A 22,452-nucleotide genomic window follows, 5' to 3' on the forward strand; every position below is an offset into this window, starting at 1 on the left:
GGGTACAGAAACTTTCCAGTGACCAATGTGAGACATTGCGAGTGTATCTCAGGCATCTGCCCTCAAGGGTACTACAACAGGAGCATAGGTAGCTCCCATACACCACAGAGGAGAGAAGCAACACCAGGTAGGCATTTTATGGTGTAACCCCTTTTCTTGAGGAACTGGAGGCTACTGACTGCACACACATTGCAATAAAGTCTCCATTTAGGGAGTAGGGACAACAGTATATCAACCAGAAAGAGTTTCTTACCATCAGCTGCCCAGTGGACTGCAACGCACAAACTATAATATGCAATGTGTGTCAGGCCAAGCAGGCAGTGCCCACACGTCTCATGTCTGACACATGTGTGACATATTTATGCTTTTTGTGGGTTATTTTCCACAGGGTTATCATTTTGTTGATGCCAGATATGCCCTTGGGCTATGGCTAATACCACCAGTAAGAAGCCCACAGACTATGGCAGAGAATGCATACAACACACAGATTTAAATTATTTTTGTTTAAGTCCAACTTCCATTGTTAGATGTTTTAGGTGGTACCCTGTAGTATGGCCTTGAAACATGCAGTAAGATATATGCAGTTTGTGCACTATTACACAATATATTACTGCATAGATTCTATATAAAGAAGTTCCTGAGAAATGATGAGATGAGGGCATGCACAAGACACTGTGACACTATCTAAGAAGCAGTGTCTAGTTCATAGATATGGGCCAAATTAACTATAGCATACAACAGTAAAAGGGGGGCATGCAATAATCCAACCAGGTTGTGCTATACCATGCAGGCACTGGACACAATGTACATCAGATACATGCTATCCAGGTAGCAGAGTACTGAGGGCAGGGCACAGGTGTCATCATATACATGGGTGGGAAGGACTACAGTGGCAGGTGTCAACAATTGGCAGTGTGTGACTGTGTGTCATGGACAGGTGAGTGGAAAAGATCCAGGGAGACTGGCCTGGGGTATAGTGTTTCCACTGTGTCCTGACTAAGTGGTTGTAGGTGGTGTCAGTAGGTGTGCAGCATCTTGTGGGCTGGACATCAGTGTAGTCTACCTATGCATATCAGCACACTTCTATAGCTGCAATAGTAGCAACATGCAATATGATCTGATGATCTAATTTGTGGGCTACATGCATATGTATGTGTCTAGTATATATGTGTGGTAGTTTGCATGTGCATGCATATGCATGCCTGTCTGCATGTATTGGAGGAATTGTTAATGTACAGAGTTCTACCAGTAACATAGAAAGGAGTTCAAGCTAAGCTTCCACAAATGTAGAGTGGTCTCCATCCTTATAATGCAACTTCTGTATGATGTAACAGTTTAGTAGAAAGTTCTAGTACATAGTATAGCTGTCCCTGAATTGTGGCAACACTTTTATTCATGTTATATAGCTATTTTGAATTTGTGCCAGACATCATCATCTGCCAGCTTAGTATACAACAACAACAAAATATTGCTTCTGCAGTAGTAATGACCATTTCTCAACCAAAATCCATTAGGCTTTTTGGTGCATTTTTGTACATTAGTCCTAGAGAGTACAGATTATGTTTCTGAATCTCACTTAAGTATGAATAATTTATCACTGAAACTGGGGCTTACTTCCAATTATTTTATTTCTTTGTGTTTTTGTTTTGAAAACAGACATACCAAAGCACCAAAGCAATGTCCAGTAAATGAACAAAAAGGAGACAGAAAAGCTGCAGAGCCATTATGCACTAAAGAATATTTATCCTTCAACAAATAAAGCTCCTAATCCTACTAAAGCAACTGCAAAATTCAAGTGAAGATTTCTGAGTAATAGCTGAGTAACAATATCTGGTAAAGGAAGATACATATAGAAAACGCCTGTAGCTATTTCTATTTGAAAATAGAGTCATTAAGTGACAGAATTTTAATTTTGGGGACATTTAACAGTTGGAGTAGCTTTACAAAATGCTGATGCATTCCAGTATGCTTAAGATAACCATCTTTGTCTCCCAAGAGAGCTTTCTAAAAAAAGTGGGGAAGGAAATGTTCCTTGCAGGAAACTGCTGAGAGAATAAGGGTTCCTGCAATATCGTTATAGCATATTTTGGGAGCAAGTGGCTGCCATTCTAATCTTACAGTCTGTTAAAATAAACATCATTAATGAAGAAGAAGCCAGATGTGTGCGCTAGCATTTACTTTTCTTTAAAGATTTATCTTCATTCTTTTTAGTGAGTGGATAAGGTATATTAAACCTCAGTGTTTGTTTCAAGGAGATCCAAAAGCATGTTAATTTATTTGATGAGAGTTTAGCTTTCTGCAGACACAGATTATAAAAATGTAATCATAGCTTGCTCAGTGCATCTCACCTCTGTATAATGCCATACGTTTTAAGCTGAACACCAACTGAAAGCTAACTACAACATTTTCACGAGAGCTGGCTTCTTCTCAAGTGGTCATGTTTCTTCCATCATACATGTACCTTCCAGGCTCTCCTTCCTTCTGCTCTAAGTAACTCCAACTAGATTACTCCCAGGACCCTCCCCTGACCCAAATGTCATGCATTTGTTGTGTACATCGAAAGTGTGCTGCAAATACCCTTATGTGCAGCTGTCCATTATTACATTTAACATCCTTCCCTGTTTCTGGATTAATCTTTTGAAGGGGTCCATTCACCATTATGCTATATGATTCTTCTAGGTTAGCACATTTAAAGGAATTGGTCACCAGTATGCTACATGACCCCCTTCCCAGTGAAAAACAATCAGTTTGAGCCTCAGTAAACTGGCTGAGTGCCTAGGATAGTCTATCTGCATTCAGGTGGATGTGGCCTGAATGACACATGATCAAAGCCAAAGGACTGGAAGGTAATTTCCCACTGAGATAGCTTTGGACTGGTGTCCTTATGTCAGAAAAAAATATTGAAAGGAGGCATGAATTGTAATTACAACAGACCCTCTCCCAATGTATATTATTTCATAGTGGTGATGGCCTGCTTAATGGCTAATAATTTTCTTTCTGTAGCAAAGTGACATTTATTAGTGTCACTAAGCTTACTGCTGTATAGCAAATGGGATGTCCCCCCCCTACAACCTGAGATAAAATTGCACCTATGCCTAAGTACAATGTATCCATATGTACTAGGAACCAAATTTGAAAAGTCAGGAGCTATGAATATGGACTTTGCATTTATTCACTTTACATTCATTGGAAACTTACATTGGATAGGTCAGTCATGGGGCAAATTGTACTGGAAAATTCAGGAATAAACTGCTTAAAAAAGCTAGGTAGGCCACAAAAAAGTTTTCACTTGCTTTTTAGTGGTTGGTATGGTCCAGTTTTGCACTGTTTGTACTTCCTCAGCCAGTGTTTTCTCAAGCCTTTGTCCAATCTCATAGCTCAAATAGCAGGCTTTTGCCTTCCCCAGATTGTATGTAGCTGGATTAGTCATCAGCATAGCTTGATGCAGGTCATTTAAAATGGCTTCCACTTTGCTCCAATGGCTCTCCCAATTGTCAGAGAATATTAGAATGTCATTCAAAGAGTCTTGTAACTTTGCCAGGAACTGGTTTTCTGCAGTGGATACTAAAGTACCTTATTTTCTGATTTTTTGAGCATTTCTGTTAAACATCCTCTCTTGCACCCATTCTGTCCCTACATACTCTCTTACTGCAGGCATCACAGTTCTTGGCCTGTCTGGCATTTTTTTTCTTTGCTGGTACTCTGTAGTTCTTATGTATATATATATATATATGGCCAAACCTTCCCACCATAACTTTCATAGTTCTTTCTACTGGGGAAAATAAAACTTGCTCAATAACTACATCATGAGATAAATTGGACTTCAGAGCTACAGGATGAAATCATTTACTCAAGATAGTTTGTACTTCCACTTGTGTTACAGAACATTCCCTCATCTTCGTGTACGCACAACACTTCAGTGTTCTGCTTACTAGTTGTTTAATGTTTGCAGAAATGTTGTACTTTAACCAGTGAATTCATGCTTCTTGAATACAGTAATGCCAGCAGTTATTTTCCTTTTGCTACAGTGGTATATTTTATAACTTTTGTGCTAGCACAATGACATAAACCTTATTCTACATTAATAATTAATGTTCCATGCATTGTCCGACTTCACTGGTGTACTCTCAGGCACACTTTGTAGAACAGACTACTGACTAACATTAACACTTGTTGCATGTACAATATTACTGTCATTAAATGCACAATGCTTGGCTGTACGTCCTTTTTAGAAAATTTAGAACAAATCAGGTCAAATCATGATAACTGTTTTTAGTTACAAGCACAGAAGCATCCTTAGATGAAGGCTTATTGTTATTGGCCTTTTGTGCATGCATGTCTGACTTAGGAATCTATGACTAGTGATTTATACTTATTTTCATAAGAAAATTAACCAGTAATTTGAATTTTGTTCCTCTGGATAGAAAAGTTGAATCATGCCAGAATACAGATGATTGCATCTTTTCTTGAAGGAAATGGCATCACTGCACCATACTTCACTCCCTAAAGTAGCTCATACACCGTAATCAGCTCTCCTGCATTTAACTGACAATCGCCCAAAACATCATTAACAAATCTTATACCTGTCCAGTCCTCAGCACCTCACTCAATATGTACATCCCTAAATTATATTTTAGATCGAAATATAAACAATGCCTCGCAGTACATAACCCTACCAAATCCTGTGTTCAAAATCTGCACTCCTATTGAGAAGCAAAAGGTTGGATCTCCCTACCTCTAACAGTTAGAAATCTCTCTAATCTGTCCTCCTTCAAGCGTGCGCTAAAATAATTGTTATCCAAATCTTGGATTTGCTTCTGCTCTAATACAGGCTGAGTTTCTGTATAATTTCCTATACAATGTATTTATCTTTGTTTCTGTTATCCACCTGATTCTGTTTACCCAGTATATACTTAACCTTGAACAAACTGCATTTTATGTATTATGATACCTTGCTTTACATCTTCATGCAATGTGGTGATTATACCTTCTTTAGATCTAAATACAGTGCAATACTACACTATGCTTTACTCCTACATTGTTCCATGTGATGCTTATGTTTTGAAAGTCTGTGTATTTTTTATTGCTATACAGTTTTGTATATAATATATAAAACATTGTACTTTGTTATTGCTGTGTTTTTCTAGACTCTATTGTCATTGTGGCGCTGTTATCCCAGGGCCTTTGCTGAAAATGGACACTTTCAGGCCCAGAGGGACTTTCTCAGGAAACAAATGCCAAATAAATAATAAATAAATAAAACTGAACAACAGACTAATTTTGCTACAAAGCTGGTGTTTACTGGTAAAATGATTCCATAAAGTTATGTAGAGTCAAAATACAGACCTCTGTGCAGCATGCATAAAAACCACCAGTAAATTATCTTAGTTGCAGAAGTTTCTTTGTCCTGGTCCCCTTCAATAAACACATCACACCAAATGACGTTTGATGACCTTTATTAAAGTTCCATAAACATAACTTTGATAACCAATATTAATTACAACTGAAACATAGTATAGTTGATTTTAATCACAGCATAAACATCCATGTAATGTTAACCAGGACAGCACGCCTTATTCATTCTGATTCAGTAAGCCGCGTCCATACCTTTACTCGCTTACTTTACTTATGAAGCAGCATCCCTCTACTCACTTAATTTTCCATTTATTGAATTAAACATCCAACCAAATAAAGAGTGTCCTTACCTTCGCTCTCTTATTTTATTTATCAAGCAGTGTCCAACTGCTCACTTCCCAACTCATTAAATGAACCTCCACAATCAGAGGTGGAACAGAAGAGGGCAAGCCTGTCCTCTTCTCCACCCACCAGCCTGACCAGGCTGTTCCCCTTCTGTCCTACCAAACTCAACAAACTAACCACTCATTAAAAGGCCTTATGCCAAGCATCATTTGGAGTACACCATTACCTGTAACCTGTCATCCCCACCCAAAGCCCCATCATCAGGTCATTACCTGCCAAATGCACCAAACTGTAAAATTCCCACGCCATGCAAAACCATGCAAGACCAATTGCTCCAAGCCTAACTGCCCCATTTACTGCCCAATGTATCTTGTTGAAAAAAGCACAAATAAACCAAAAAACAAAACAGCACAAACGGAGCAGGAGAATCAGCTTATATATGTCCAAATGTTGAGTAATTCCACAATAAGGGTATTGCACAAGGTGTTTATTTGGAAGAATAATGGATCCTCACAATGTAAAACAAGCTTTCTTACCTGCTCAATCAGGAACTTCTTCAGAATGAATTAATTGCTAGAAACAATCCAGTTTAAATAGCAAACATTCATAAAAACATGCTCCCCCTCCCCTTACATATCTAATTAAAGCATCCTTAAAAATACCAATATCAAAACTTAGTGCTAAAACTTGAATAGAATAATAAATAGAGAAATACATAAAATCCAAACCTCATGTGTATAAAATGTTTTATAATTCATCTCTTCAATGCTTTTAATTTTAAAAAAACATGCAAGTGAAAAACAGTCATTTAACCCTGGCCATTGCAGGCCATTCATTTTTAGTTGCCATAAGGCTTCTTGCTTTTCTAATATGAGTTCCCATGGACCGCCCCTTGCATCCAGCATAATTACTTCCAATATTATAAATTTAAACATGTGGTCAGAATATTCCATGTTGTGTCTCTTTTCTATTTTTTATGTCCCTTACATGTTCATAAATTCTGCTCTTCAATTTTATCTCTGTTTTACCTACGTAAAAACAGGGACATTTTGTGCAAACTGCACAATACACAACTTTTTCTGTGTTACATGAACATTTATTATTCATTTTCACTGTAATATTGTTAATGTTAAAGAAACTACCCTCATAAATATAAGCACAATAATTGCTTGAACCACATTTTTTCATATACCCATTTTGTGGGCCAGGATGTGTATATTCCAGAATGTTTTTTATGGTTCTACCCTTTTATTACAAAATAATGGGGGATTCTCCTACTATTTGTCTAGTATCTTTGTTTTTAGCTTCCACAACCCAGTTCTTGAATAAAATATTGGCAACATTCTTACTACTATTATTAAAAGTTGTAATAAACGCACTACAAAAATTCTTCTCATTAAATACCTGAGTACTCAAATCATTTTCATTAGACTGAGGGTATGAATGATGTTCAGAACTGTTAACAATAACTCTATCATTTCAACTAATATACTCTTGTTGCCCTTGATACAACAGGGGTTTAAAATGGCCCCTCTCCCATTTATTCACTACTTTTACCATTACCTCATTAGTCAAAGAACTAGGGTACCCCCTCTTTTGAAAAATATCTTTAAGGTTATCACATTCATCTAAAAATCTTTCAAAAATGGAAATCATCCGTGCGACCCTAACAAATTGGATTTTAACCATGGCTTTATTTTGTTTAAAAGGATGCGAACTACTAAAATGTAAAAAACTATTTGAATAGGTTGGTTTCCGATAGATCTTTGACTTAAACACCCTAAATACTTTATCTTTGATTAGTCTTACATCAAGGTATGAAATCTCATCAGCATCAATACTGTGTAAATTTTAAAAAGGAGGTAGAGTCATTTAAATATTCAATAAACTCAGATATAATCTCACCAGAACTCTCCCAAAACATGAAAATATCATCCAAAAATCTCATATAGCATATGCAATGAGAGAAGTATGGTGAATTAAATAAAAACTATTTCTCCTACTGTAACATGAGTATTTTAGCGTATGTTCCCACACAAGCTGAACCCATTGAGACACCTTCAGTTTACAAAAAATATTCTTTATCAAGCAGAATAAAGTTATGTAACACAATACTAAGTAGGTGTTCAAAAGTGTTTATTGTCACCTGTAACATACCCTTTTCTAAATGGTATTCACAAAACCATTCTAACCCTGTATTATGTGGTATGACAGTATAAAGATCTTTTACATCGATGGTGATAAAATAACCACTTTTACTATAGTTTAATAAATTTATTCTCTTTAGGAAATCCCACGAGTCCTTGCATAGACAATTCTCTTCTGAGAGAAAACTCTTAAGTTTGATGTCTTTTTATGACTGTTTGCTATTTAAACTGGATTGTTTTTAGTAATTAATTTATTTTGAAGAAGTTCCTGATTGAGCAGGGACGAAAGCTTGTTTTACATTGTGTGGATCCATTATTCTTCTAAATAAACACCTTGGTGCAATACCCTTATTGTGGAATTACTCACGATTTGGACATACATCAGCTGATTCTCCTGCTCTGTTTGTGCTGTTTTGTTTTTTTGCCCAATGTATCAATATCCAAAAAAAAAAACTTCTTTCCCAATCAAGATAATAATATTCACACCAGTACCTACTACCAAAATGTAAACAAAGAAGCATTTACTGACATCATAGCATTTGTTGACCAACAATCACCCTCCAAATAATTTCATCACCTCCATAAAGGAAATGCCACATGAACTGTATCCCCATACCACCGTTACTAATCCAACACTCAACACACAAGTTATCTTGCCAATAGCCAATGTCTGTCAATCCTACCTCAACCTTTCAAACCAATGAACCGCCAACCGAGATTAAATTCCACCCCCACAACCCTCTTAAGATTTTCAGACCTAACTGCCCATAACAGGAGGGCTAAACCAATCACAATTCGGTGTACAGCATCCCCCAAAACCAAACTGGATCCTTGTCATCCACCCAACACCCTAACCTATAAATAGTAAAAGCCACCAATTGACTAAAATAATCCAATGATCCTTCTCCAATACTAAAATAATAACCATAACTTTGTGTAACTGTTGTACCTTAAATTATTTTCCCCTCAATATATGTATCAAAATTGAAATTTGCCTTAAAATTCCAACTACGCAATATAAATAGTGAAACATAACCAGGTTAAACTGCTGACCAGCAAACCACTCTCTAAATGACAGAAACACCCCTATAATATAAAAATGCCACAAACTGTAATCCCCTGAACCTCCCTTTCCCAAACCAACCCCTCAACAAAACCTATCCTCCACATCCCCCCAGTCATCCTTTCTTCCTGACATCCAACAAACCATAAACCAACCCCCCCAATTATGCTCACTAACCCAACACCTCCTGCCACATTTGTGAACAAATGTTAATAACCATGAAAAATGTTATCTGAAACCCCATCTTAAGGCACCGCAATGGTAAACAATGTACCCACTTGTTAACTGTCACCCGAAAAGACCCAAGTAAACCGACAGACCAGCAACTTCAGGCTTGACTCCGCCTCTGAAGATTCTCTTTTTCTGTGTTACCTTTGCAAAGCCCTCATCACCAGAACCCACCCCCCAGGCCACTGACTGTTGCTCACTTTTCACTCCCCATTCAATCCTCCTTGTGTATCAATTTAGTGACCAGGACATCCCCTACAACCAGCCCATTACCATCCAAATGCACCTCCTTCCAATCACCGCCTGATATCCTCTCTATGCTTTCTTCACCTGAACCTTCAACATGCTTGACTCCTGCAATCTGCTCCACCGCCCAATCCACACTGTTGTCCTGCGACCTCCCTGCACCCAGCCCAATGGCTGGCTGCACTCCAGACTGATCTGCAAAAGAAGAGAAAGAAACTGTAAGCCCTCTGCACCCATAAACCAACATTTAACATCACCAAGCATTGTCAAGAGTTCACCGCCATATCCTGCATCAAATCCTATTTCCAACAAGGAATATAGTGCAATAACAACATTCTTATGTCAACCACAGCAGTAACTGTACCAATACTCAGATGACACCCATTAAAATGTAGCACTCAAAGTGCACTAACACTGAAATGGTGGGACTGCTGCATCTGCAAGTCAATCTCCACTCAGTAACCCGCACACAACCTCAACCTGATCTGTGATATGAATAAGACTCATTGGCAGGACAGATTTGCATCCCAGTGACTCTCCCTTCTGTGTATTAGGCCCCCACTCCATATCATTGCTTGCCCACCCCAACAATTGCTAATAGCGGCTATACCCAACCAGTGAGAAGCCCAGAGGTGCTGCAACCAGCACAGCATCCACCAACAAGCCCACCCATACCTCTCAACCTTGTACCACAAATTATCTGAACAAACCAAAATGAATGGGGGAACAAATCCCCCAAATCAGGGTCCAATTCCAATCCTTGCTCCCAATCAACTCAGCTTCATTGGTGTGTAACATTCTGGCACAAATATGTAATTATCCTCCAGAGCTGACGAGTAAAATACTTCATCCATCAAGCAACCAATTGCCACAAGTCAAAGTAAAAAACTACAAATCATCACATCAACTCACAAGCAAATAATTGTGGAATTTCTGCACATTTAAATACCTTTACAGAAAAGTAAGTAGCTGCATCAAAAGGACATAAGTATGTTCTTTGTCTAAAATTCCCTTAAAATAAGAGCATTTGTATGGGCAGGTAATGCAGACTGACCCTTCAGCATAACCAGTACTGTCTGCCTGTATCACTTAACAGGACATTAACACATAGTCTGTGCGGCTTCTTAGCAGCTACATATGCGCGGAAACCACAATGCCTCACAGCCCACAAAAAAAAACTCACGGGGAACCATAAAGCAATGCCACCAATGAGTTAACTGAGGAAAAAGAAAACCTTGTAAAACAACCAAGGTGATGAAAAGCAGTCACAAACCTGAACGCTGAAGAATCTCACCAATAATTAAAAGGTCACACCCTGCAGCCTTTACATGTGAGATTCAGCCAGTGAAGGAAGGGTGATGATACAAAACCACATGCACACTAACCTCCATCTAATTAATGGCCATAACAGTCCCCCCCATCCACAAGAATGCACCTGACCCACTGAGCACTGGGGCTCCCCAGCCCGTGAAATACAGTGCTAGCTGTCCCAATGAGCCCAACACTGCACAGCTACAAACTGCTCTCAAAGATCAATAAGAACTGCAATGCAGCAGCCACAAATGATCTATGGAATACAAAACATGACCCTACAGCACCAATGGAAAAAAAAAACAAAACGCCAAGATAAGCCCTAAAGTCAAACAAGACTGTGGGGGTGACAGAAAACCACAAAGCTGCTAACATCACGTAACAAGCATTCAGCACTGCACCACATCTGAGATAGCCCACAATCAAGCCTCAAGTGAGGCATGCTATATTACCAATGAAAGAAGAAATAATCTGCAACATGTAAACTCCTCCTCTTTACACCCTCCAGTAAATCTCCTCATACAGACTTTACAATATCATCTAAAAAATGGCACACCTATATCTTAAGACCTCACGACTAAACTATTAGGAATTACCATAGATAACAACCTTAACTTTGATACACATATAAACAACACCTTGAAAAATACTAACAAAAAAATAGGCTCTCTACCGAATCAAACCTTTCCTCACTCCAGACTCTAGAATTACTATTGCTCAAACCCACCTTATCTCTCCCCTCCTCTATGCCTCCCCCATATTAACAAACCTATCAAAAAAAAAATCTTCTTAAATTAGAGAACTCTTACCACAATATAGCAAGATTTGCTACAGGCAACCCATTCAAAACCCACCATTGTATCAATCTAAAACTGCTAGGCTGGCTTGAATTTCAGCACCAGCTTAAAATCAATCAATTAACCATTGCCCATCAAATTCTGCATCAACCTGACAAAACACCTATACTATCTACCCTTATTACCATAACCTAAAATCCCTAAGATCTGCACACAAATTTCTTGTAAATATTGACAAATCAAACAACAAAGCTGGTGATTCCCTCTTTTCCAACACTGTTGGAAAACATTGGAATCTGTTCCCCTCTGAACTTACCACTATTCCCTCAAAATCTCTCTTCAAAAAGAAAATTAAACTCCACCTCAAATCTCAATGGATGTGCCCCTGCACTAATCCTGACTAACACTCTATGCCATCAGACAAATCCCTTCATCCTATAACCCTAACCCCCCTCTTATCTTACACTCTCCCTTTTAACCTCCTCTTCAAACTACTTAATAAAAAAAAAAAAAAAAATTTATATTTTATATTGTTAAGCTTTTTTATTGTTAACTGTATAACCTTGCTTGTAATTTTTTTTTGGCTCATTTTTGTGTGTACTCTTTGCATATTGTTTTCCCTTACTTTCTTGTAATATAGTAAATGTACTTCTTCTTAAACTCTGGAGCTTAACTCCTCGGGCCTCTACTGAAAATGGACATGTATCCAGCTAGACTAGCCCAGTCAACAAATGTAAAATAAATAAATAAAATAAATAAATGCATCTTAACTTGAAAGATTCAGTGACCACCTGCCCCAAACACCATCTATTCCACTAACAACATTAAGCCTTAAACCCATGAACCACTACCTGCTCCATCCCCCCAGGGACAATGAGCCTACAGAACCACCATTTCTCACCTCAGTTGTAACCTAAGGCATAACCATTAACTCAACTAGTCAATCGTACAGCAGTGGAGAGGAGCCAAGAGCAGCCTAGGGACTCACAGTGGCTACAAGCAAACCTTGAGAATCCAATGCCCCCTGTCTACCACACCCTTAAAATTACCACAACCGTTATTTGTACTGCTCACTGTGAGGAACAACTGCCCTCGGATTTCCTGTTCATCCCTACTCTGTCATCCATTAAAGTGCACTCTGCAGTTCCTACTCTCAGCACCCCACTGCCTGCCTCTGCAGTAAATAAGAGCTAAAAGCAACTGAAATTAATGGTATATTACAATCAAGCTTTCTTAACGAACAGAAAATTACCCACCTCCCTCAATCTGCCACAGTGGATGCCACACTCCACATCTGGGCCCTCTATCTGCACTTTTTTTTTTTGTCTTTCTTTTTTCCAAATTGAAGAATATCAGCACTCCTCTGCGCATGCACAGTGGCAGACATTGCTGAAAAACCCTCGAGCCCACGAAAGCTAGCCAGCTAAAGCAAATCAAAATACCTCAACTGAAAACGTGTTAACCTACCACCACTCAGACATAACTCCTGAATCCCATCAAGAGTATACGGACAAGGAAACACCTCACCCGAACTACCCACCAATGATAAAGGGATAAACACCTTGCCCAATTACAGGAAACTGCTGCTTAAAACCAAAGTTACCAGTATGCATTCCTCACAGTACCGCCTCCATCAACGTTCTATCTCTGAACCACCAACATGTGCTAACAACTAAATAAACCCACAATGGTGAAATAAATCTTAATAAAATTATGTCTGAAAATGCCTACTGGACCTGCCCTGCCTTGCCACTACCAGTATCTGTGGAATACAAGACCCAGAGCAAGTATCTAGTTTTTGTTTTCTTTTCTTTTTTTTTTTCTTGGTTAGAGAGGAGAGAAGCATACCGTAACCATATAGAACCCGGCATTAAGAAATCATCCCTTACTACAAATGAGGGACAATAGGTGTGCCCAAGTCTTTATTACCTCCCCATGACTATGCTCATAATAACCCCACCACAACCTCCTGCTCCCCCGCCACCTAGCCCCTCTCCATTCCTGCTAATCACCCAAAGGCCTACCTGATCACCAGCCCACCTCAGGTCATCACGGACATGATCCTGCACTTAGCAAGTTCATGCCAAAATGTGATTCCTTACCCAGCTACACTTGCCTAAACCCTTTAAGTCCCTCTCCACCCTTACCTCATTTCCCTTCAGTCATTCCTCATTACCATTTAACCCTTTCATCTCCCCTTACCCTCTTAGTTCCTACTAACATTTATCTAACCCCCTTTTGAAGATGTCCCTGGACAAATGGGTTTGTTACCAAACCTCATTTTTAAACAGATTCAGAAAAAAGTATGACTGAAAATGGATACACTTGACTGGAACTGGAGTTTCCCACACTAGAAAAGTGCCAAAAGACAGTATTATGCAAATATATATTCATATATGGAACCACCCATTAAATGGCCTTGTTAGTTAACTGCAAGACAATCAGATTGTTGCAATGTATTTTTACGAGATCAGGGAACTGCTGTGCAATCTCCAAGTTAATGTATATAGTAGCAGTGATGTTGGCAGAGCAGGGGGAACGATTAGTATATTTTGGCACATACATCTGGTGAATACAGATTTTATGTGTTATCACTGATTCGCTTTACAGTCGATGGCAGTTCCTTTTGATGGCTATTTGTATGTATCTGTTTACAAATGCATCATATACAAAGCATAACAGGGTTCTACTTCTAACGAAACAATCCATCTGCAAAGTATAAATAAATCCAACAAAACACTCTATTAGTTGCCAGGAAAGTAAAAAATACTTTAAATTTAATGAGCACTTTTGACTATTCAGATATAACGTGAACTTAATCTGAGTACTACTTCTATTAGAAGAGTTCATTTACATATCTTCTCTATCACTAAGTTTTTTTTAAATTTTATTTTATTTTAAATATTTCTGTTAAAGCACTCAGGAATTTGGTAAAACATTCATACTGCAGTAATCTGAATGAACCTTCATAAAGAACTCAGAATCTGATATAGATTGCTCAGTGTTCAGTACATTTTTTGCAAGTGTAATGCCTCTTAACAGATTTAGCTTTTACCTGGACATTAATTGTGCTATTTACATTTTGCATTATCGGTATTGTATAGCTTTTTAATGTATTTGTACTGTATTGGAAAACTTAATCCTTTGCATTTATCTAATGACCTGTTTAGCATTCTGTAACATTTTTTTTTGCATTCAGTAACAGTTTTAAATAACTTGAAAGATGTTGCCAGCCAGACACTAGCTGTCAGTTGGACATGAGATTTCCGAGCACTATTACTTGATCTATTAAATGCAGAGAGAAAAACTTAGCAATCACAGCCAAGCATAATCATAAGACCTTTTACAGCTATGTGTAGCCTAAAAGGTAGGACCCAAGCATGTGCTGAACTAGTGACTAATAGTATCACACACACCCGCAGAGATAGCAAACCTGCTAGCAGACAGATTTGATGAAAATTTAATTCCCTTATCCCTTTCAAATTTATCACAAACCTTGTCCCCCCCCCTACATATCCAAAAAGCAGGTCATTAAAGTCTAGTCTAAGGCAAAAAAACACAGTCTCTATGGGACCAGATGGTACCCCAGGCTGTCTTCGAAAAAAACTAAAGCATGAAGTAGCATCACCATTAAGGACCCTATTCAGTCGCAGCCTAACCACTGGCTTTGTTCCTGCTGAATGGAGAACAGCAACAGTTATTCCCCCTCCACAAAGGTGGCTTAGCAACAGACCCATGAAATTATAGACCCATAAGTCTGATCAGCCTCATCTGTAAAGTCATGGAACCTATCATCATGGACGTGATAAATAAAGACATAGGTATCCTCCAAACCCTGAATCTGACCCAATTTGGCTTTGTCAAGGGCAGATCCTGCCTGTTAAACCTGGTGGATTTCTTTGAAAATGTGACCAGGGCCAGTGATGAGGGCAAATCTGTGCATACAGCATACCTCGACTTTGGCAACGGCCTTTGACACAATCCCACACTCTGGCATTACTGATAGACTTAGCAGACTGAATGTAAACCCCTTTGTTGTAAGATGGGTTGCCAACTGGTTCACAAACTGGTCACACACTATCAGAGTGGGCGACTCCATATCAGACTGCAGACCTGTCACCAGCAGGGCGCCACAAGGTTCAGTGCTGGGCCCCCTACTGTTTGATCTATACTTCTCAAGAGATCAGGCCAAAACTAAGGGGCTGTGGCTGACCAGGTTTGTGGATGACTGCAAACTGGGTGCAGTTATTGAATCCCCAATGATGTCAGTATACTTCAGGAGGGTCTTACGCAGACCAACGACTGGTGTCTTAGTCATGGTCTCTAACTATATGCTAAGAAATACATTGTGATTCCCTTCAGTAAAAACAATGTCCCTTCACACTATCAGATTAACTCATTAACCCTGAGTACCACCACCGGGTGCATTTAAGGTTACATCTGAGCACTCCCTGAGGGGGTAGCAATCCTGGTTCATTACATCTGAGGTCGTCTAGGAGCGTAAATAAGTTTAGAAACTTTTGTAACTCCACTGCTGAAAACTAAATTGAAAAGGTACCTGAACTTTATTAATTGCCTTCTTAACTTTATTTTCACAGTAGAGTTAATAATTGTTTACATAGGATTTTTTAGAGAAAATCGGCTTGCTGTGCACCCTTTCTGTGCTTCTGATTGGTCACAGCTAGCCAATGTTTTCTGCTTTCCCATTGATTGTAAAAATTAAAAGAAACTGAAAAAGTTTGTGTGTCTGTGTGTGTGTGTGTGTGTGTGTGTGTGTGTGTGTGTGTGTGTGTGTGTGTGTGTGTGTGTGTATGTGTGTGTAATGCATGCATGAAAGCAAGGTATGTGTGGGTGAGAGAGACAGTGAAAGCGAGCAATCCCTAGCAGCGGCAGCAGTAAAGAGATTTGTGTACCTCTCATTCTTGATGTCTTAGCTCAAGTTATAAATTTCATGCTGCAAAAAATGTAGTACCGGTGAAGCGATGTTTAACAAGACCCCCCTTACTCATCAAAGTTTAACCTTTTCCGAAACTTAACTCTATTTATTTAGATCCTTTTCAGATTTTGATATATCCTCTACAGTACTTAAAACATTTGCAATGCCAGCAAAGTTAAGCAGTCCTGTTCCATTTCAACACTCTGTTATTCAGGAAGAATCCTAAAAAGGGTTTAGAAATGTATTTATTTAACATTTGTTTACTGGTAAAGTCAGACTTGGAATGAAGCCAGTTTTCAGTGGAGCCCCGGGAAGAAATGCTCCAGATACATGTCTTCGTAACATGGGAGGAAACTGGAGCACCCGGAGGAAACCCACACGAATGCAGAGTGGACATGCAGACTCCACACAGAAGGCACCCCAACCGATAATCGAACCAGAGAACCTCTTGCTGTGAGGCAGCAATGCTACCACTGCATGACTGCACCATCCAAATCATCAGAATGTTTACATATACAATAACAGAAACTGGTATCAGTCGCAATTAGCATATTCCACTGATTTACATCTTGTTCTGCAAAACTTTGTATCATTACCATCTAGACTACCTAAGATACACAAAGATTGACCAGGCATGTACAAATCAATTCCACAAACTGATTTCTCATCTCGCTTCTCGACATCCAAAACATTCACAAGATAAACTACTACTGCCATGCATGATAAAGGAGTATTGCACACAGCATCACATACTTCTTCTTTTGGCTTTCCCAGTTTTGGGTCGCCACAGCGGATCACCTGCCCACTCATGATTGGCAGTGGAGTTTTACAGTGTCGAGTTGCCAGCCCAGTGCCCAACCTTCCACAGAAGGCACACACATGCATCCACTCACACCTAGGGCCAATTTAGAGTGTCTAATCCACCTACAGCATGTCTTTGGGATGTAGGAGGAAACTGGAGCACACAGAGGAAACCCACGTGACCACAGGAGGACATGCAGACTCTGCACAGAAGGCACCCCAGCTGAGGATCAAACTGGAGAACCTCTTGCTGTGAGGCGGGAATGCTAACCACTGCACCACCGCGGCCGCCCACACAGCATTGCATACTAAGTAATTTATAACACTCAACAAACTTGCAGTATCATATAAAATTGAAACAACTCATTAATCACCCAGACAAATGATGCAACGAAAACTGCCCTTTCAAAATGCTAATGATTCATTTAATTCAGCCAGCATAAAATTGAATACTTCCCTTGTAGAAACCTCTGTTTTTGCCTGTTAGACATAAACAGGACCACGCTGTTGCCATCATATATCGTCAAGGGGGTCTGCTAATAGTTCACATGAAAGAATAATGGTTTTGCTTTAAATAAAAAAAGAAAAATGCATCAGTGCCTTGTATGAATCCCTAAATAAAGTTCATTGTGTAACTGTGAACTCTGGCATATATATTCCAACACAATCTCTTAACAGCATAAAAAAGTGGAAAACTCCACCCTAAAAAATAAACCTCATAACAAGGTTTCTCAAGTCCCTTGTGTTTGCATGTTGTCATTTCTGAACAGGCATTGCCAGCATGATATATCATTCATTGCCTTACTAATTTACAGCAGGCTAGCATAGTTGTAGTAATGTTAAAAATACTGCTACAAATCATTATATGTAGCAGCCACTGTCAACATTAAGGCTTCTTCTGTTAATGGTATGTAGTTTGTTTTACAAACCAGGTTTTTACTGTGAATTTAATGACATTTATGGGAAATGTTCCAGGTAACACCAAGATGCTTAATTCATTTATAACAGAACAGGCACTGGGAAAAGAAAAATATTTATTTAATATTTAAGAAACTGTTTATGGTTGACCACCTTCCTCATATTAGAACATTTCTTCCTTATCAAACAGCAGGAAGGTAATATACTGTGATGCACTGTTATTGCATTTATGGGATTCACTGCTACTCACTGTCAATACTGAACATATCGTGGCTTCATAATGGCTTATATGATAACAGATTAGGTCTTATTTGTACAGTTAAATTTTGTTTAGTACTAACAAACTGTATTTCAAAGTTTCTGGTTTTGTCACTATATCCTATGCCAGAATCAAAACAAAATTTAAAGGAAATTGGTTAAGCAATTTTTGTTTCATGAAAAAAAAAATACATATTCTATATTTCAAATTTCTGAATGGTCATATTAAGACCTATGTGTACCAATGTAAAAGTACTTTGGTGAGGTGTAGGACCTTTTTGTACCAATGAATCAAAATTAAGTTTTAAAAGACAACTTGAAAACATCTGCATAAAACAGAGTAATAGACCATGTGCTGTAAAAGTCATCATTTTCTGTGATGCTTTGTGGTTCACGTTTAAAGTGTTTATCAGCCACTTCAATACCATAATGTTTGCACAACTTTTACTGAATTACACTTGGCTTTTCCTGACAGATGGTAATGACTCAGTATCACAGGTTACCTGCACCAGTAATGTAATGAATGCTTGCTCAAAAGGTTATGTGCAGCAATTATCACCTTTGTAAGAGCATGCAGAATCTTGCAATAATGACATGTAAGTCATTGTCACATTATTTGTGCAGTTACAATAAAACACTGAGTCATTATTACTTGTCAGGTAAAACCATCAGCAGCTGCCGCTGTTACTGACATTACTAAAAGTCGTTACCACATTGCAAGTACAAGTATGGGACACTCTATATGTCTGAGTGCCACTGAGAGTTTCCATATTTTGTTGGAAAAGTCTGCTAAGGAACTTAGCAATATGCTGAATAAAACCTAATTTTACAATGTTGAAAGAACTGTCTGTATGCTGTGCACATGTATATATATATCACAGTTTGTTTATAGCTTAGGTTGTGAAATGTATTACATTTTTTTCATATTTTGGTAAATAACTTTGCTAGGGTACATATCAACATGCTGAGTAAGACCTCATTTTGATGACAGTATTCATACTTACAACACGATAAAAGAACATTATCTGTATGCCGTACTCATATACAATTATCACAGTTTGTTTATGGCTTAGGTTATGAAAATTATGATATTTTTTTCATATTTTGGTAAACAACATTGTTAGGAAACATGCCAACATGCTAAGTAATATCTCATTTTGAAGACAGTATTAGTACTTACAAGATGGAAAAAGAACTGTGTCCATATGCTGTATAGATATCACAGTTTCTTCTGGTCTTCGGTTATGAGAATTATGATACTTGTTCATATTTTGGTAAATAAGTTTGCTAGGGAACATGTCAACATGCTAAATAATACCTCAGTTTGAAGTTGACATTGAGCCAGACAACTTGTACACAGATGATGAGATATTATACTTTGTTTAACTATCACATTATCAGAAATATAGTATTAATCATATTTTTCTGAATATTTCAGTAAAGGAGATTCACACAGTACTGGCTAATCTATCATTTTAAAGCTGACATTCATACAAATAAATTAATTACAAATTGTATGGGTCTGCATGAAATGTTCACCAAGATATTGTGATTTGTTTTACCAAAAATGTAGAAAATATGCATAACTTCAGCATTCCTTGGCAAATATTTAATAATGATTTAGATACATACTATCAAAATTTACACCGTTTGAAAAATCAGTGTCTACTGAACAACTTTCACTTTTACATTTTTATTCTAGCTCTTATGGTTAAAGAGTTATGAACATTTGTTTTCTATATGGTATTACAAATGGATTAGCTGAAAAACAGCTCAGGCTGCACAGTTGTTCCAATGGTGGAAGTAAGCAGTCAGCATTTTCTGAGCAGCTTCAGAGTGAATGAGTTAACAACAATACCCTATGTACCTATGAAGTGGTAAAAAATCTGGGATCACAAGTAGACTGCGACCTTAACTTTGACAGCATGTGTCTATTGTAGTAAGGAAGGCTTTCTACCTAGCACACTTGATTAGCAATGGCATCATCTTTAGAGCAAAGGAGGTTATAATCCCACTATGCTCATTACTAATCAGGCCCATAATTGTGTATAACATCCATTTCGGCATGTACAGTACAAAGCACCTGCAGCAATTGGAGAGACCTCAGAGGTTTCTGACTAAGAAGATCAAGGGACACCAGCACATGCCTTACACAGACCGACTAAAGTCCCTGTCACTATATTGTGTAGACTTCTTAGTTGAGACTTATGCCTGGCTTACAGAGCAATCTCCACCCAAACCTAATGAATTTGCTGCACATCCGTAAATCAAATGGGGCTAAAGCTACCCATGCCAGGGACCTAAATATGGCCTGCGACTTGAATAGGACATGCTGGAGGGGAAAATTTGTCTCCCAGTGACTGCCACTTCTTTGGAATAACCTGCCAATTCATGTAAAGCACAGCACCTCTATGACACTGTTCAAAAGGAACCTGGACGAGTGGATGGGACACCATAAATTCTTACCAGGGATAGTGCCCACAACCTTCCTAGACATGGGCAGTCATTAAAAAATTCAATCCTGGGTTTTGGCTAGAGTATCTCTGGTATTATATTGGGATGAAACGGTTAGACTTGAAATGACCTCCGGGTTGATAGCCTAGTAACCTTCTATGATCCCATGAAATGCATTCAATTGTAATAGGATAATTGGGAAATCATTTTCATCCAAAATTGGACTGGCCATTTTGTATTACTTCAGAATATTGTTGGGTGTTATTTGTTAGATTTTATGATGTAATTAAAGAAGCATTTATTGTTACCGTTACCCTCAGGCGCCAGTGTCAGCTCATGTCTTGCGTCTATCTTCCTAAGGATTGTTTCTGTCTTTTTGCTGGTCTTTTTGAAAGTGTCTTTAATGGGGACGATTGTGTTTTGTTACAGGATTTTAGATTTTTTTATGATGGTGGATCACCGTGGTGGTTTGTTTTTAAAGTTTCTAGAAGGGACTGCTTAATGTATGCATGTATCTAGGTAGGCATATAACTTCCTTGTATAAGTAGAAGCTGAAGTTGTCATCTGCGAACTTTGTTAGCCAGAGGCCTACTGTGTTAGCCTCTACTTCAGAGACGTAGATACCAAACGGGAGAGGTCCCAGGACTGAACCCTGTGGTACTCCACTTGTCACTGGTTTGAAGTCAGATTTGGAGTCTGCAACTTTTATAGTGTGGGTTCTGTCAGTGAGCCAGTTGGCAACCCATTTTGTAACATAGGGATTTATACCTAGTTTAGTGAGTTTAGCTATAATTCCAGAATGGGAGATGGTGTCGAAAGCCTTGGAGAGGTTAAGATAGGCTGTGTGAATCACCTTACCCTTGAGGTAATATTTATTTATTTATATATGTATGTATATATGTATTTGTTTGTTCATTCATTAAATCCAGAAACATTTGGTGTTACCAAGTTTTGTCAAATAAACGAATGCTTGAAATCCTGATCGTCATATGGTCGAGACCATATGATCGACATTTCAAGTGTTCGAAGGTTGACTTTAATGGCACCGTACAGTACAGAATGGGAGAATTTCCCTTTTCTGCACTGAAGTGCAGTCTCAGAGTTAGTATATTTAAGTAGGGGGGTGTGGGGGTGCAGGGGGGCTTGCCCCCCTGCTCGCACTGTTAAGGTATGTTTTTCTTTCTTTCTTTTTTTTTATTATATATTTGAACTTTCAGATATCGACCATATGGTCTTGAACATGGTATTCGACATTCTGACAGTTCAAATATATAACATAGACCCCGAGAACGAGGGGCTGCAGTTCACCTGCAAAAAAACAAAAACTTTGTGAGTATCGGCTTTCACTGTAATATCTTGTGGTCATAAGGCTTATCATAATGGGTCTAATGAGTGCCGAGTAGAGGGGAACAATGACCTCTTTTTTCCTGGAGGAGAACCCTTTTGTGATGAGGTGTGCCACATAGAAGGATTACCTGACTACTGTGACGATGTGATTATCAAAGGAGAGACTACTGTCCACATGAGTCCCAAGGTCTCTTATCACACATTCAGCATTAAGTAGACTGTCGTTTATGTGGTAGTTCATGGGTA

This window comes from Protopterus annectens, chromosome 15.part0, assembly GCF_019279795.1.
Source record: "Protopterus annectens isolate FY-2018-M chromosome 15.part0, PAN1.0, whole genome shotgun sequence".
In the NCBI taxonomy this organism is placed as follows: Eukaryota; Metazoa; Chordata; order Ceratodontiformes; family Protopteridae; genus Protopterus; species Protopterus annectens.